Source organism: Plectropomus leopardus, chromosome 4 (assembly GCF_008729295.1).
Source record: "Plectropomus leopardus isolate mb chromosome 4, YSFRI_Pleo_2.0, whole genome shotgun sequence".
NCBI classification, from domain to species: Eukaryota; Metazoa; Chordata; class Actinopteri; order Perciformes; family Serranidae; genus Plectropomus; species Plectropomus leopardus.
This window is the reverse complement of record NC_056466.1, coordinates 18,316,070-18,332,769: the sequence shown is the minus strand read 5'-3', so window position 1 is coordinate 18,332,769 and position 16,700 is coordinate 18,316,070. Positions and strand designations below refer to the sequence as shown.

The window sequence follows — 16,700 nt, the reverse complement described above, 5'->3', positions numbered from 1 at the left end:
TGCTGCTAGATGCCATATTTCATCAGCTGATACACAGCTGTTTTATTATCATCCTCCTCACACTGATAAATAACACACTTACAGATCATTTTAATTTTATATGTAAAAGATCTGTTATGTGTCATATGAATACGTGAATGTAAAACCGTTGCAGACAAACTTTGGGTTATTTAAAAAACTTCACTTTTTCTCAAAACATGTACAGTTCATCTTCTTGGTTTCAAGTCAGAGGAGCTCCAGGACTGTTGTTTTAGAGCCACAGAGCATGACAAACAGGAAAAGGAAATGAGATTAACGCAAATATTTTCTTGCCAGCCTACAATGCAACATACACCTGCACAGAGAAGCCACTAAAAGCATGTCTTCTGAGAGTAAACACCACTTATTTCTCTACAGTATGTTAACACCTGTGAGCATGCAAACTGTAGCTGGAACCTGTATTTCAAGTACTAGCTCAATAGACTTTCGGGGTAATAACCTGGAGTTACAGAGGCATTTTTAATAATAATCTTTTCCAGCACTGCATGCTGCAGAAGGACTTTCCCAAGACAATATGAGTGCAGTTTCCCCCTTCCCTTCATCATAAATCTTTCCTGTTTTTTCTTTCCTTATGTCATTTTCCATCTATTACTCATTCTGTCCAAACCTCCTCTCCATCTTTAAATCCCAAACATCCCACTTACTTCCACTCCATGGCTGCTCTCCTCTCCTCTCTTCTCTGGGGTGAAAACAAACGCTGCTCTCTGTCACCTAATCCTTCTCATCTCTGATAGAGTGTGTGCAGTGGGCAGAGAGGGGAGCGCATGTGAGAGGCCTGAGCTGTTACAATAATCCAAACAGACTGACGGGGAGCCACAGGGTGAGCAGTGACAGGAGGGGGAGGGCCCGCCGGTGGTGTAGAGAGAGTGCAAGGACCAATCAGAGGGCTTAGTGAAGCTGGAGGAGGAGGGGCTTAAAGCTTGTGCTGCTCTTTAACCCCAGTGAGGGCAAGAGTCCCAGAGGCATGATGGGAGGAGACGCAGATAAGGAGCGACTGAGGACGGAGGATCTGACAGAAAGGGAAGAAACTGCCCACAGCAGCCAAATTTGTCCGAGCACTGACGCTAGTACAATACGCACAGCATGATCCATGTCTTTCTATTATGCATAATGCTTTTTCTTCCTTTTCTTTTTTTTTTGTAAAATACAGATGGATTGAGTTGAACTCTGATGTCATGTGTGCAATTTTATCTCCATTTCCAGGAAAGGCCCGAGCTGTACTCTACTTTTCCCTGTAGCGAGCAGTAATGACATCATTTTAAGAGCACAAGTCCAAACTATCAAAACAAAAGTCATATGTCTCTTAGGAGTGTAAAACAAACATAGTTTTAACATTGTCATTCCTGACAGCTGATGTTGACGTAAGAGTTCGAGAGTAACAGCTGGCCAAAGTCACAGTAATTGAAACAAGATGGTCCAAAAATGAAAGCCACACTAACCACAACCATCCTCTGAATAATGATCACAGCACAGTCATAAACAGAACACAATAGTTCAAATGGGGGGAGCTGCCGTTTTTCAACAACTAAACAAGCACGTTGCTATCTGTCCTGTTTGCCCCGGGGGACTCAGTGAACGGAGGCAAAGCTGGTAGTAAACAAGACGTAGATGATGCAACATGATCAAAGGCTGCAACTCAGAGGAGACAAGAGAACTGATTCACCCACACGATATAAACCAAAACAACACTTTTTGACAGTTTACTTTGAGGAACATGCTTTCTACAAAGGTATTTTTGCTTCAGCAGATGCTTGGCTCAGTCAGTCCAATGCTTCGGACCAGACTAAAATATCTCAACAACTACTGGATGTATTGCAATTATATTTTGTTGAGACATTCAGTGTTCCCAGAGGATGCATCCTAATGACTTTGGTGATCTCCTGACTTTTCATCCTGCAAAACTGACATTTCCACCTGCTGTGACTGTAGTTTGTATTTAGTATTATTAAGTAAATTTTAGCATGTTGACATACTAAATGAAGATGATTAGCATGGTAAACATTACACCACGTTGTTATCAGCATGTTAGCATTGTCATTATGAGCACGTCAGCTTGCTGATGTTAATTTAAGGTCCAGTGTGTAAGACTGGAGCTGAAACTTCTCCCTGTTAGAATTCCTTCAGTGTTGATTGTTCAGGATGTTTTAACTAGGAGCCAAATTATCCACAGAGGTCTCTTCCTCTCCAAAACAAACAGACCAGGTTATTAAAACCAATGAAAATAGTAAATAAAGCAGTTTAACATTTGAAAAAATCAGTGTTTTTACAATACTGCTCGTATTGCTGGGGCTGGTAATTACAGTGGCCAACCCAAAAATGCAAAAGGCCCTATCTTGAGTCAGTGTTTGGTTTGTCCGTTCTGGGCTTCTGTGGAAAAATGGCAGCTCAACATGACCATCTCTCTGGACGAAGACCCGCTCCCTATGTATATATAGATGGTTAATTCTAAAGGTAACATTTTTTTATTTTTATACACCACAGAAAAAAATACATTTTTTTTTATAAAATCTAAAATTTTTGCCATTATAATTCCCTAAATACTACACACTGGACCTTAAATGCACAGCTGTGCAGCCTCGCGTACAGCCTCACCAGGCTGACAGCATGATTGCAGAATCCTAGTCTTGTTTGAATTTCACAAAAAAACAAAAAAAATCTCCAACATTAAATGCAGCCTAAATAAATGGTAGCTATACCTTCATAAAACATGCCAAAAATGGCATATTTTTAAGGCTCGCAGTGCATTCTTGACCTTGGAAACAGCAGTTGAGCAAACAGTCTCACCACAAAGTCCATTTAATAGTTGCTCTTGTGCTTTTAATCATATCACAAGGTGATTTTATCAGAGCACTTTACAAGACTTAGGTGTTCACATGCAAGTTGAGATTTGAACATCTACAATGCCAAAACAACCGAGCAGTTTGCTGATGAAGATAATGTGAAGTGATCAAAAGCTCAAGAACACCTACAACACCTCCGCTGTAAAAATGTTTGTTAAACTCAAGAACCATCAAATCAAAGAATAAGAAGAGCTTCAGACAGACTTTGGTCAGCACCAAAAAATATTCAAGTTTAATACTTTGGCCTTTTATGTACATTAGTGTTGCTGATTTTTTTGTGGACATTAGTTCCATTATTCCAAAACTCAATAGCAAAATGAGCATCCTGTTGTGACACCCGCTGCCAAGAGGGAAGGTCTCCCTCACTGTTACCACATTTTTCATACTTCCATCTTGGCAGAGAAACATCACACACACACACCTACAGGAGCATACACACGTAATGCAGACATGTGTATATACCCCCAGAGAGTTTCCCCATTTCTTGAAAGCTTTAATGTTATTGGCAGGACACAAACAATGTTTGTAGTAATTATCCAAATGCATCTGTTTTCCCTCTGTACATCCACTCCCACTTAACTGGATTACTTAGAGCATGGGAAATGGCTTTGTAGGAAAAAGGGATACTATGATTCAATTCTTTTTTAGCTTATCTTTATATGATGTGACTCTCATTTCATATATCAAAGTAACGGTAAACCAGCTTAATGTGTCTCCTAAAAGATCCAGAACTTGAACCACAACTAAATATGCTTTTTGGAGCTTCAGCATACATGTATAACACAACTGTCTTTATAATGACGTGGTGATCTCTGGGAGCATGAACAGGCGATTAAAGGCTGGGAAGACGTGGAAAGTACAGAAGAAAAACAGAAAAATGAAAAATATTTTGTGCTAAAACTATCCAGTTGACTAGGTACCAGCTTGACTGTAAAAACACAGCGAAACAGAGTTCAATGACTGACTGTTTCTCACAGAACACAAACTGAGATGCTAGACAAACAAGTGAAAACAAGGATACCACACTGTGATGTGTTTTTGAATATCACTTCTCTTGCTCCCTTGCGCAAAGAAACCAAAGACAAATTGCTCGACCTAGATGCAAAATAACAGCCAGCCAGAGAGAACGCAGAATAATCTGAAATGCAAACAGCCAGTCTGAACGACAAATCAAAGGGTTTGCATGATCACACAAACACACATTGAACATAAGTACTGGCTAAGACCAATTATCTGAAACAAGTTGTCAAAAACTGGGTATGTTTAAGATGCATCATCAGTCTATTTTTGCACATATGGTGATTATTTTGGTAGGTCATGTCCTGTTTGTGCAGCGCTGTTATCACCTGCTGGCGGGAGCATGATGTGCACAATAAATCATCACCGTGCTCATGAGAAAATGCAAACGCAAGTACGCGTTCACACAGCCAGAGCTGTGACAGTGAGCACAGGAACTCTCAAGCATCAGCTCCAGTTGCTTAAAGCTTGATGTTTTACTGTGTTTAAGGTTATTTGTTTTGTTTTTTTAAAAAAAGTTCTTTATTTGATATAAAAGCTAGTGACATGAACACATAGCCTCTTAATATAGAGCGTGCTCTCTACCAGCTGAGGCACAAGGTGCCCAATGTTATAGTGTGAAAATACAGTAGATTAATCAATTAGGTGAACATCAGAAAATTTAACTATCTTGATAATCACTAAATTGTTTGAAACTTCTAAAAAGTCACAGGTGTTTTAACTTTATCAGCCTGATGATAGCTCCTCTCAGGACTGTCGTCACACGTTCAGACTGTGTTGACTGACAGCTTCCCGAATCTCTGCACATGGCTTCATGTAATTCCAGTCATAGCTGTGCACAACATCGTCCTAAACTGAGGTCTTACCTGCCAGAATGACTGAAAACGCCTGTTGCAGGTCATTTAAGTTATCACATGCATAAGATTTGCTGCTTCCAGCTTCATAATTGTGAGGATCTGCTGCTTTTCTCTGTAGTCTATGACTCAATATGGAATATTTTTTCTGTTTTTGGGAAGCTGGAACATGTTAGAATGGGCTCTAGGAAACTGTAATGACAGTTTATAGATTAAAGGACAAGTTCAACATTTTGGTAAATATACTTATTTCCTTCCAAGAGTTAGATGAGAGGATCAATACCACTTCCATGTTTGTGTGCTAAGTGTGGTAAGCCTGGCTGTACACAGCGTTCAAAAACACAGCAGTCAACACCTCTGAAGCTCACTAAGAACAAGTAGAATCTCGTTTTATTTGATCCATCCAGAAACAGTCTTGTGACAACATGCTTTTTTGGTGTTAGGGGAGTTATGTGCTCTAACTATTTCTTGAGGAACATCAATTTATCTGTCAATCCAGCACCTCTGTGCAGCCTCCAAGACGGTTGCTTGGCAACCTCCAGGAAGTACTCCAGGTAGTGACTGCACCCAGCCATTGAAACAGTTACAAAATGTAGCCCCTCTTAGACCAAAACGTAATGTTTCCAATTTGTCCAGTTTGTGAACAAATAAAAAAATATTTCAAACAAATGCTTTAGATAATTTAAATATTAATAAAAAGACAATTGACAGATTAGTTAATGATGAAAATAATCATTAGTTGCAGCTGTAATGTCATAACAGTACATTATACACCTTATGGTATCTACCAAGGTAACAACTGAAAATAGCAATAAAGACAAAAGTAAAATGACAGAATAAGCATGTATTAATGTAATAAAGAAACATAACATTGTAAATGCAATGCCAGTGACTTTTTGACTAACCAGATTAACACCAAAAAAATGATCTGCATTCATCAGACTTGTAATCTTTGCCATAGTTTGTGCAGCATCCACTGATTCAACAGCTGTCTTAGTGACGCCCTGAAGTGCATCTTTCTGTTAATGTGCAGTAAATATTACGACCCTGAACACACAAACATACTGCTCCTTCTCCTACACTCAGACACCCAGACCTACCACACGGTCAAGAGTCACCAAGCTGGCTGATGACCGATGATAATCAATTAGTTTCAACCAGACATACGTCGCTGCTGCACACAGCAGAGAGACCATTGATCCTGGGAGGTTAAAGGGTCACAGGGCAGTAAGCCTGCAGGGCCTTCAGTCACTGAACAAGCTGAAGGAAAACATCGATACTACCACCACTCGACATTTGCGATGAGATCAGATGTCTGTCTTTATTGAGCTAATCAAACGGTCACCTTAAAAAACCTCAACAATCAGTCACATACCTTCACTAACCTTACACGCTGAGTTATCACTTTATTTGGTACACCTGTGTCTAATACAACAGTCCTGGAATAAATTGTACCTGGGACTAAAGCTGCATGTGTACATAAAAAACCCCAAATACCTCAGAGAATACAATCAACTCCCAGTGTGAAATTATTGTAAAAGCAGCTTGTCTTCTATTGGCTGAGGAGCCTTGATGTATGACATGTAATGCAAAATGACAAATCAGCCTACTACTGAAATAATGGTGAGGTAAAGTTCACATTTTGCTTTACATCAGCGCACTGAGTCATCTTAGTGGCTTTCTTGATTAACATGAGAATACCCCCACAGATGCAGCGTTACAGCTGCAGCACAGTGTACTGCAGTGGTGGGAGAGTTATGCAGCCTTTGCTGCATCACTCTCTACTTCCTGTTCCCAGAATCACCTACTGCATTCAAGCACTTCTAATGTCACAATGACTGAAAAAACAGCTGCCGTACAAAAACTACAGATCAGACATCAAAGCAGGAGATGCACACTCTCTCACACACACACACACACACAGACGGAGGCAGACAGAGAGAGAGCGGGCAAATGTAATGAGTGGAGGCATTTAATGACATGAATATGGTTTGTGATGAGCTTCTGAAACAATGTTATATAAAGACAAAGTGATGTTAACAGAACTGCAACTAAATAATGAATCCAAAATGCTTGCTACAGCTTACATACATCAAGAAAGTTAAAGGAACAGTTTGACATTTTGAATCTTTCTTACCAAAAGTTAGGTGAGAATATCTGTAACTACCAGGAATTGATTAGCGTACCATTTGGACGTCTACAATTTTTTTTTCCCACCATTTGGTGACCACAGTTTGGTCTTAGGTGGCTGATATTCGGCAGAGAGAGAGTCTGTGTTTGTATTCAAGGCAGTTACCGTAAAACTAGCCCATAATTGCCTAAATCACTGAACTCAACATGCTTATAATTTTTTAACAGGCCTCTGTTTGGGACAGGCTTTAATTTCCTTTCAAACATGCAGCATGTCCATACATACAAAAGTTTAAACATATTTGTATGCGTGATCTAAGCAGCTAACATCAGCTCCACCATGTAGCTACAAATATAGTTTTATACCTTCAAAGAACTTCTGTAAAAAAAACTGCATGGCAACGAGACCGGCTTCTAAGTGAGTTAGGGGTTTATTTGACAAAATGTGTAGCCAGTGGGACGCATGTGGGCCAGTAAGAGGGACTGGGTGTTTAATAGTGACTAGGCTTTTATTTGAAATTTTAAGGGAGTTAAAAGGGGGCCTGGCATTGGGAGTGGCCTATCACAAAAGGGTGCATCACTTCCACATGGATTAAAGACTTGGATGGACATGGATTAATTACTGTGTAAAGTCTGGATTTTGTGGAAAGGTTATGAGCCAAAGGGCAGCTGCATGGATGCATGGATGCATGCACGCACATGGTCGCAGCTGTTGGGAGTTGAAGCTTGTTGCATTATTTTTTTGTGTACGAATTATACAAATGAGATCCAAGTGTAAATTGGTGAGCTTTAGAGGTGCTGGTGAGATACAGTCAGAGCCAAGCTCGCTGTTTGCTCATGGGGGAATTGTTGGGTCTCTGCAAATTAAAGAGTACAGTCTAGACCTGCTCTATATGAAAAACCACTCAAAATATCTTTTGTTATGATTAAGCTTTCCAGCTGCTGAATCCAGCTCCATGCATATAAAACGAGCAAAACAACTCGCCTTTTCCAAATTATAACAAAAAAAAAAAATCCCACTACCCACTGGCACTTCTAAAGTTCACTAAATAACATGTTGCATCTTGTTTTCCATGCCCGTTTCAGGAGCTGAAAAGATTAAATGCCTGACCTGTATTTTGATAGCATTTTTATTGTCTGGTGATGCTACTATATAAATAATAAAACAAGATTAAATATATTGAATTGACATTATCAAGAACATGAACTTCATGCTTCTTTTAGGAATGTGTCTTCTGCACAAATGGAAATTTTATACTAAACTGTGAGAGTTTTTATGCACAACCACGCAGGGCTCTCCTGCTACTATACCGACTCCTAAGTTTAACACAAGATATACCTTTTTATGTTTAAGTGACGAGCATGACCTCTCTCCTGCTAAGTCTGTCTGTCTGCCTTAACACGTTGTTTTTCATTCTGAATAAATTTTGCCAGTCCTGAATTTTGTCCTGAATTATTCCTAAATAAATCAGAGTACTTTGACTTGTGGTACCAGAAAAAGCACAGGTGGAACAAATAATATCAGTTATGGCTCTATTGCAGCTTTTTTTGCAGCTAAAATGCATCAGTTATTTCTATCACTTCACCTGTGATGGACAACTCAAAATCTGTGCTGTGAAGAAACTGTATTCAAGCTTTACTAAAGTATTAAATCTGATTTCACTCAACTGCAATGAAATAATCACCAAAAACTAAACATCTCTTCTTACAGTACATCTGCTTCCACCAAATGTGCACACACACATAACCACAGATCTTAAGTCTCTTAATATTCTGACTGTAAACATAATTTTTTATCTATATACTTGTCTATATGCACATGAAACTATGAACATAAAATATAAAACCATCAAGACATGGGACACACCTGATCCTGATAGACTAATAACTCAGCAAATGCATCATTAGCCACAGAGGTCCATTCAAGTTTTTACAAATTAAGATTCTGACACACACACACACACACACAAACACAAACACACACACAAGCACACACGCACTTGTGATGGAAATAAACCTGCTGCTCCTGTAAATGGATTATTTCGCTCATAAATTAGCACAACACACATGCAGTGCTGCACTTTAAATGATTGGATGCATATTTCATGTTAATCCAGCAATCTAATGTCGCGTTTTTAAAAGCTTCCTCCGTCTAATGCATTCATCCAAAAGTCTCAGATACAATCATGTGAGACAAAGTGTGGGCATTTATTCAGTCTCAGCTCGTGTGTCTGAGGAAAGACACGCACAAAGTTCCGATTCACTCACCTAAACGCTGATGTATCCGCCGGTGTGAAAACTACAATGCGACTGTGTCAGATGATCCTTACTGGACTTTTCCCAGTTAAACTGCTGTGGTTTGTCTCTTCCTGCACCGTCCTGCCTGTCTGCCGCTCTGCACACACACACACACACACTGAAGCTGAGCTGAGAGTCGCCTCCACTCACTTCCACCTCACTTATTAAAGGGATCCGCCGACAATAAAAGGGAAAGGCGTCCGCAGCCGGATGCAGTTAAAAAAACACAGCATCAATATTACATCCACGTGTAAAAATAGCCTCGTATCCATGCATTATTTCTTATTTTCCTCTCAGTGGTTGTACAGGATGTCTTGTGTTATGTCATATGTCGCACAAAATACTGAATGTTCCCTCAATACGCATACAGCAGGGATACTCAACTTGCTGTTGCAAAATGTCAGGAGGTCAGGTGCCAGTTAATAAGTACACAATTAATTCATATTTTGTATCCAGTTGCAGCAGCCCTGCACAGATGTCTGCAGGGGCGTTTCCAGTGTCTGAGGGCATTCAGGGCTTAGCCTAGACCTCTGTCAGGGGGCTTGGGGATCCTCACCTGAGCATTTAAAAAAAATAAAATTAAATAAACAAGCTCTATTTATATGCTTATTATGCACTCTGGCATCTTGCTGACATTCAAATCGCAGAAAAAGTCTGGTGTGACTCAATTTATTTTCATTGTAAATTAGAGAATGTTTGGTGGGCCACCCGGCACCCTTCATTTAAGTATCAATGGCCGACAGCCTAAATACTGCATTGAAAGTGATATTTAAGAATCAAATTCTTTTATATTTATTTTTAAATGACACTTTGTCTCTGAGATGTTTATGCCTTTGTTTATGGAAAAAAAATATATGTTAAGAATATAGTATAAAGTAAACTGCAGGTAATGACCACTACACAAATGACAAGATGCCGACTTCAAACATTTCTACAGCTGACTTAATTATGGCATATAAGACATATAATAGGTTAAGTTCTATTTGTTAACAAATGTTAAGCTCATGATATAGTTTGACTTAATTTCACAGCAGTCAGGTGCAACTAGACTTAAATGTTTACACCGAGTTAGTGATGATTTTATTTACTTATTAAATTCAGTAAAACACATTCATGATCATGTCTAATTCGTATCTGGTAAACATAACGATCATATTTTTTTGTTAATGATTTAGTTTGATTTAATTGGTTTTTCACCACTCATGTTTGGCCTTTTGTGTACCTATGACCTCTGTTTCCCCACATTTAGAGTCTTTGTGCTAAAATGAAATAATCCAATGCTGCCTACAGCTTAATATTTTATGAGACAGTTGTGATCTCATTTTATCCTACAAAAATGACAACAGGTGTATAGGTGTATAGTGAAGATAAGTAAAATAAAATAGTATCTATTATAAACAAGAAATAAGATACGTACATACAGGCACACACTCACACACATATACATATACATATACATACATACATACATATACATATACATATATATATATATATATATATATATAGTAATGTTTGAAATGACAAAATTGGTAACATTTCAAAGTCACACTGGCTTTCCTCCTGATGGGACATCCTAGTACCAGTATAGTAACTGTGGTTTCCAGTCAGGCTCCTCCCTTCTTATGAGGGAGGTTGTTGCCATGACAGCCCTACATTATTCAGCAGCCCATGAAAGACTCTTTTCAGATTAAATAAAAAAAAACAGAAAAGAAAGACAGAAACAAGTTATTTGCATTCCTTTTCCATTAAAGATTTTGTGTGATAGAAAAAAGGCGGCGTGAGGTTTATTGTCTGGATGTGGGGGAGGTGATGCATCTGAAGGCCTCACGACTATTTAAGAAAACTAATGCACTGTGTGTGTGTTTGTCACAGTCAAAGGGCACCTAGTTAGCATGCAGTGCACAATCGCAGGCTCGGTGCAAAAAAATTCTGTTTGTTTCAGCATCCTACCTCTGTTTTTTTTCTATTCAAAAGGTCCATTCAACGAGTTCAAACATTCAACTTCAGTTTGTTCCAGCAGAAGAAATTAAGCCATGAAAATTCAATACACATTCTTTAACTTTAAATGAAAGAAGAAAAAAAGAATTCTTGCCTCAAGTTATTTATGTGAAGAATCAAATCAATGAATCAAAGGAGCAGCGTGTAAACAGTCAATAAATCGTGCACATTTCCACAGTTTAAGGACAGAGGAGGAATATTCAGAGCAGAGTTTGAGTGTAATTTCTCTTTCTCTGCTCACAGCTGCCAGCACCTGCTGCTGTCATTAGTCCAGCAGAGCATGGCGGGATTAGCAGAGTCCTGTGAATGGCTGCTGAATAATTGACCAGCGTCTTTTGTCTCATTCATGCCGTTTTGATTGAACATATGTTGAGGACCAAATTGCAATGAAAGTTTGATGTGAAAATGGTAATTACAATGATTTTTCCAAAGTGAAACAGTTATTAGGAAGGCTACTCTTAAATTTATAGCATCATCTAAGACTTAGAGAACTGTAAAGTAACCAGGAGCAAACAGCAAGCGTGCATCTTTCATTTGTAAAGTAACTTTACTCTCACTGCGAAGTGATAGATATCCTGATTGCAGAAGCAGCAGGAAAATGGAGGAGGTTTATCACAGCATAAATAAAAGGTCCAATAAAATTGGACCTTGACTCAGAGAAAGTGTTTATACAAGGTTTTTTTTTTTAACATTTAATAATAATTGCAGTGTCTAAGAAGCTTTTAATAATTCCATTAAAAACAGCAGTATAGAATAAATCATGTTAATTTAACATCAAATCTTCAGACCTTGTCCTGGCTTGTGCTTTCAGAAGCCACTTGTGATGCAGTAAGTGGTACTTTACACTTTTATCTTAACTTAAATAGCAGCTGTGATGATATGCAGACTCAGTCTTTTGACTGTACATCTGAGCTGCAGCCAGCAATTATTCTCATGATCGCCAAATCTTTTAAAGAGGGCTTTATTTTGACAAAATTAAAACATTTGCACCATAAATTGTTGCAGAAAAGCCACAAATTGGTGCACAAAAATTCACCAAAATGCAGGAAATTAAGTGTTTGATGCTCAAAATGTTCATATGTGAGCCCCCCCATAAATCCATACGTCCTTAGCTGATTATAACTTGAATTACAAATTGTTTTGTGTATACAATGTCATAAAATAGTAAAAACAGCCCTTACAATGCCCACATTTTCTTTGTTTAATCCTTCCATTGATACAAAACCCAAAAATATGGCACAGAAAAGTAGCAAAATTGTACATTTGTCAAGCTAGAACCAGAAACTTTTCCTTTAAAAATGACTAAAATGATTGATTGATTCAGTATTTGATTATTGTCATTTTCTTTCTTTCTTACTTTTTTTTTATCTTTTCTTGAGTGACATTTTAGTTCATTTCACTCTACTTGTGTTATGAATTTTATCGTAAAGCACTTTCTAACTGTGTTTTGAAAGGCGCTATAAAAATAAAGTTCTGATTAATGACTATTATTATTTTTCCAATTAAAATAATGCTATGTATAGAAAGAGAGCCTTTAGCCGTGCACTGTAACCCAAGAAGCAGTTTATCACGTCTGTAAATAATAATAATAATTTGTCTCACCCCATGTTTGTTTCCTCCAGTTTTCTCTCTCTGTCTCGTCTCTCTGTGTCTCTGGGGTCAGTCCAGAGGGTCGACTCTCACCGTGTGTTCATGTCATGCAGATCTGAAGACAGAAGCAAGAAGTGCGTGTCTGCATTACATCAACACTGACAAATAACTGTTTTCAGTGATTTCCCATAAAAAAAAACACCCCGAACACTTTGAAGTATGGGATGATTTCTTGATCTACAGTCTGGACACAAAGTGGCAGTTGTACTTTGACTGTCTGCTAATCTCAGTGGTCCTCTGCTGATCTCACACTGCTAATCCCTGTAGCTGTAGTAGAAAGAGTCCCTGAACTCCCATCATGCTGTCATACATTTATGTGCATATACTGTATTTTTTAAAGGTCAGAGTGATTCACTGTGACACTTTGTCCTTTAAAGCGACAGCAGGGAGTGAGGTCACCAAAGGGACACTGCACAACAACAACAACTCTTTATAGACTAGCACCTGGTTGTACACAGCATGAAGTCATGATTGCATGATTAAAATTCACAATAAAAGGTCAAACCCTCATTTTGGGGGAGGCATAATTCAAATTTTACTATTTGGTTTTTTGGTTGCTAATACTTGATGTCAAAGAAAATCAGCTGCAAATACACAAGCGTTCAGTGCTGCAAGATTTGAAGGTGACCAGAAAAAGCTACAGTTTTTTTTCACTGAAAAATGACTAGAAAATGTGCTCTGAAAATTGCTCATGAAACAGGCAGAAGTTGTGACTCACTCTCTCTCTCTCGATGCTGCTACTGAAGCCTCCTTCCTGTCCAGGTTGTCATTTAATCCCCCTCTCTGCTTCACAATCTACTTGCTGAGCAGGAAAACATCTTCAAGCTGCTCTTTTATCCCTTTAAAAAAACAGAACTGGTAAATGTGTGTTGTGAATGATATGCCTCTTGCAGCAGCATCAGAGTGAAAGTAAAGGTCCTACTCCTCAGGTGTTGGGTTGAGCTGTAGGATAAGGAGGATTGAGAGGAGCTTAATCCCTTGCACATGGCTACAGCAACTTTGATCTAGAGATAAACGTGCCAAGTCACAAGCTGTTTGACATCTCATGCCTCACAATACATACTGGTAAATGCCGAAGGCCTGTATAGTATGTCGCAGTTATGATCAAATAAGTATTAAACAGATGTATTTTTTTTATTCGGGGGTGAAATTTCCCTTTCATAATAGCAGCGAACAATTTATCTTCTTACTAGCCCTGTTTATCAGTCTAGATGATTTTGGTTTGAGTTGCTGAGTGGTGGAGGTATCAGCCATAGATATGTCTGCTTTCTCTACAGTGTAGTTGAACTAGATGGCTTGTGGTCAACTTGTGGTGTTCAAAGCTAAAAAAAAATAAATAAATCAAAGATGGGAAAACTCATCAGCAATGCCCCTTTTGGTCCACTTACTCAGGATCTTCCACAGACCTTGTTGTGAACAGTTTCATGTAGGTACTATTTTCTTTCTGCCAAGCTACAACTGCCAACCGTGTCACCGCACACCTGCTGGCTGACCTCGCACCAGTAATGGCAGCCGATGAGGACGCCAATGGTGTTTACATTAATCGCTGCCACAAGCATGAGCCTCTCATCCATGAGTAGATGCACACTTCCTTCTGTGTGGTGATAGGGTTAGTGAGTGTAGTTCAGGAGAAAGAAAATCTTTTATTTTTTTTACACTTTGAGCACCACAAGCCGAGTGCCATTTAGCTCCATTATATTCAAGGAGAGGCAGACATCTTTATGGTTGCTATCTCTAACACTGTGCAACTCACACCAAAACAATCTAGACTAATAAATACAGCTAAGTGGAAAAAAATGTAATTTTAATTTTGGAGTGAACTCTCACTTTAAGTAAGCACATGTTTTTTGAGGCGTACTTGTCTATTTGTAGTTTAAAGTCTGATTACATATCTGTTATATTTGAGCATGAACCCACTGATTAAAGTTTATGACCTATTATTTCTCTAATCTTCTGCTGAATGGTCCTCACTCGAAACGGTAGTTCTGCTTCTGGAAGAAAAACTCTCTGAGGTCTATGTAAATTCAAAATCAGACATTGGCCTTAAATGTAGAAAACATGGATAAACAGTGCTAATGAATAACATATATCCTGCAATATTATAAAGAAACTACAGAGGGTTACAGTGACTTTTTAGATTAAAAACAAAAATTATACATCTCATTCAAGGGTTTATCTTGTCTTTTGGTTAAACTTTGCTGAAAGATGCATTTATTCTCTCGATCAATACACCTTTATATATTGTGGATGTGAACCTCCAGATTAAAACCTCCAATATATCAAAGGTCGCTTCTCTCCAGTTAGGCTTACTGAAAGGGTGTCTCACATGATGGTGCTGAAATTTAGTACTAAAAGGTATTTTAGGGGCTAAAAAATTCAAATCTGTATCTAAAAACAAGAAAATAACACAATATTGTAAAAGATATAAACCTAGAAATAAATCAGAGAGTTGGCTGAGGGTCATTTACTGGCCTGCTGACTCATGAGATACTCTGCTGCACTCTAGTGGTTCAGAGGCTGAGGTTCAACCATTAATATGTTCTGTAGCGTCCTGCTTCTGAGTGTTTTACTATAAATTACTTTCTCAATATATTTTCAAAAAATATATATTGCATATTTGAAATCTGTCTAACAAATACATAGTTTATACCAATCTGAAAGAGATATTTTCAACACTTCACTGATTTCTTTCTTTTTTTTTTTTTTTTTTTTTAGAAAATAAGCACTATTTATTTATTTGTACTTTGTAGATTTATTTCGAATAATGCCTGTGATTTGTGAGCATTATCAGTCCAGTGTGTAGCACTTAGGAGCATCTATTAGCTCAAATTGAATATAATATTCATAATCATGTTTTCATTAGTGTACAATCACCTCAAAATAAAAATCTTGTTTTTATTAAAACAGAATGAACCATATATATATATATATATATATATATATATATATATATATATATATATATATATATATATATATATATATATATATAGAGTGGGTCCTCTTTTACAGAGTATATCATGTTGTTTCTTCAGTAGCCCAGAACAGTCGACCCAAATACAGGCTCAAGATAGGACCATTCATGTTTTCATGTTGGACGCTGAAGTTCTCCGTCATGCACAATGAAGTTTGCGCCTTGGCTGCATTCTGCATCTTCACCACTAGATGCTACTAAACCTACACACTAGACCTTGGTCCAAGTCCAAAGCTTGGACTTAGTAGTCAGTTACCACATTGTGGTCTCAAAACTGCAGAAAAAACAGCTATTTTAGCACAATCAGACAAAAGATCCAGATCAGAGCAGAATTCATTATCATGTCGCAAAAACAGATGAACTCGGAGAAAAAGTTTTCAGTTTACACAGCAACATGTGATTTTATTTATTTCTTAGATGTCATCATCAGAATACAAACTGCAGTAGAGTAACATCACAATTTGCAGCCCTGTGGTCTACTGATCACAGACGATCATAGTGATCGGTCTTCTCCTTTTCATTGTGAGACTTCAGATTGTAACAGACCAAAGCAGAGCGGCAGAGCGGCTAAATGTATTTGCCTGAAGTGTTGAAACTACAGCGGACACGATTCTAATCACAAAATAAAAAAATAAAATAAACACACTAGTCACTCATTCCAGTGTACAAGAGACATCATTGGGGGTAAATTAGTGCCAGAAACAAGACACATATAATCATTTGATAGCTGAATGGAGGGAAAACATATTTTTACAACTAGGAAATCAATTGTTTCGCAGGAAATGATAAAAAAAAAAAAAAAAAGATTAACTTCAAATAACATAAAGTCACATACTGAGAGCAGATTTTAGGCACAGCGAAATGAAACAATACCACATAACATAGCAAAAGTTTGTG

General features: G+C 38.0%; 1 protein-coding gene across 3 annotated transcripts in view; it reads right to left on the bottom strand.

Moving 5' to 3' along the window:
* Window positions 1–9,251, bottom strand: part of trim2a (tripartite motif containing 2a) — a 34,338-nt gene extending 25,087 nt beyond the window's left edge. For 2 of the 3 annotated variants that reach the window (XM_042485028.1, XM_042485032.1), the window contains exon 1: window positions 684–828. The gene's annotated coding sequence lies outside the window, so the exon portion shown is untranslated. Of the gene's footprint in view, window positions 1–683; window positions 829–9,148 lie in introns of those variants that run through there. The other variant, XM_042485031.1, reaches the window with a different exon arrangement.
* Window positions 9,252–16,700: the final 7,449 nt, after the last annotated feature.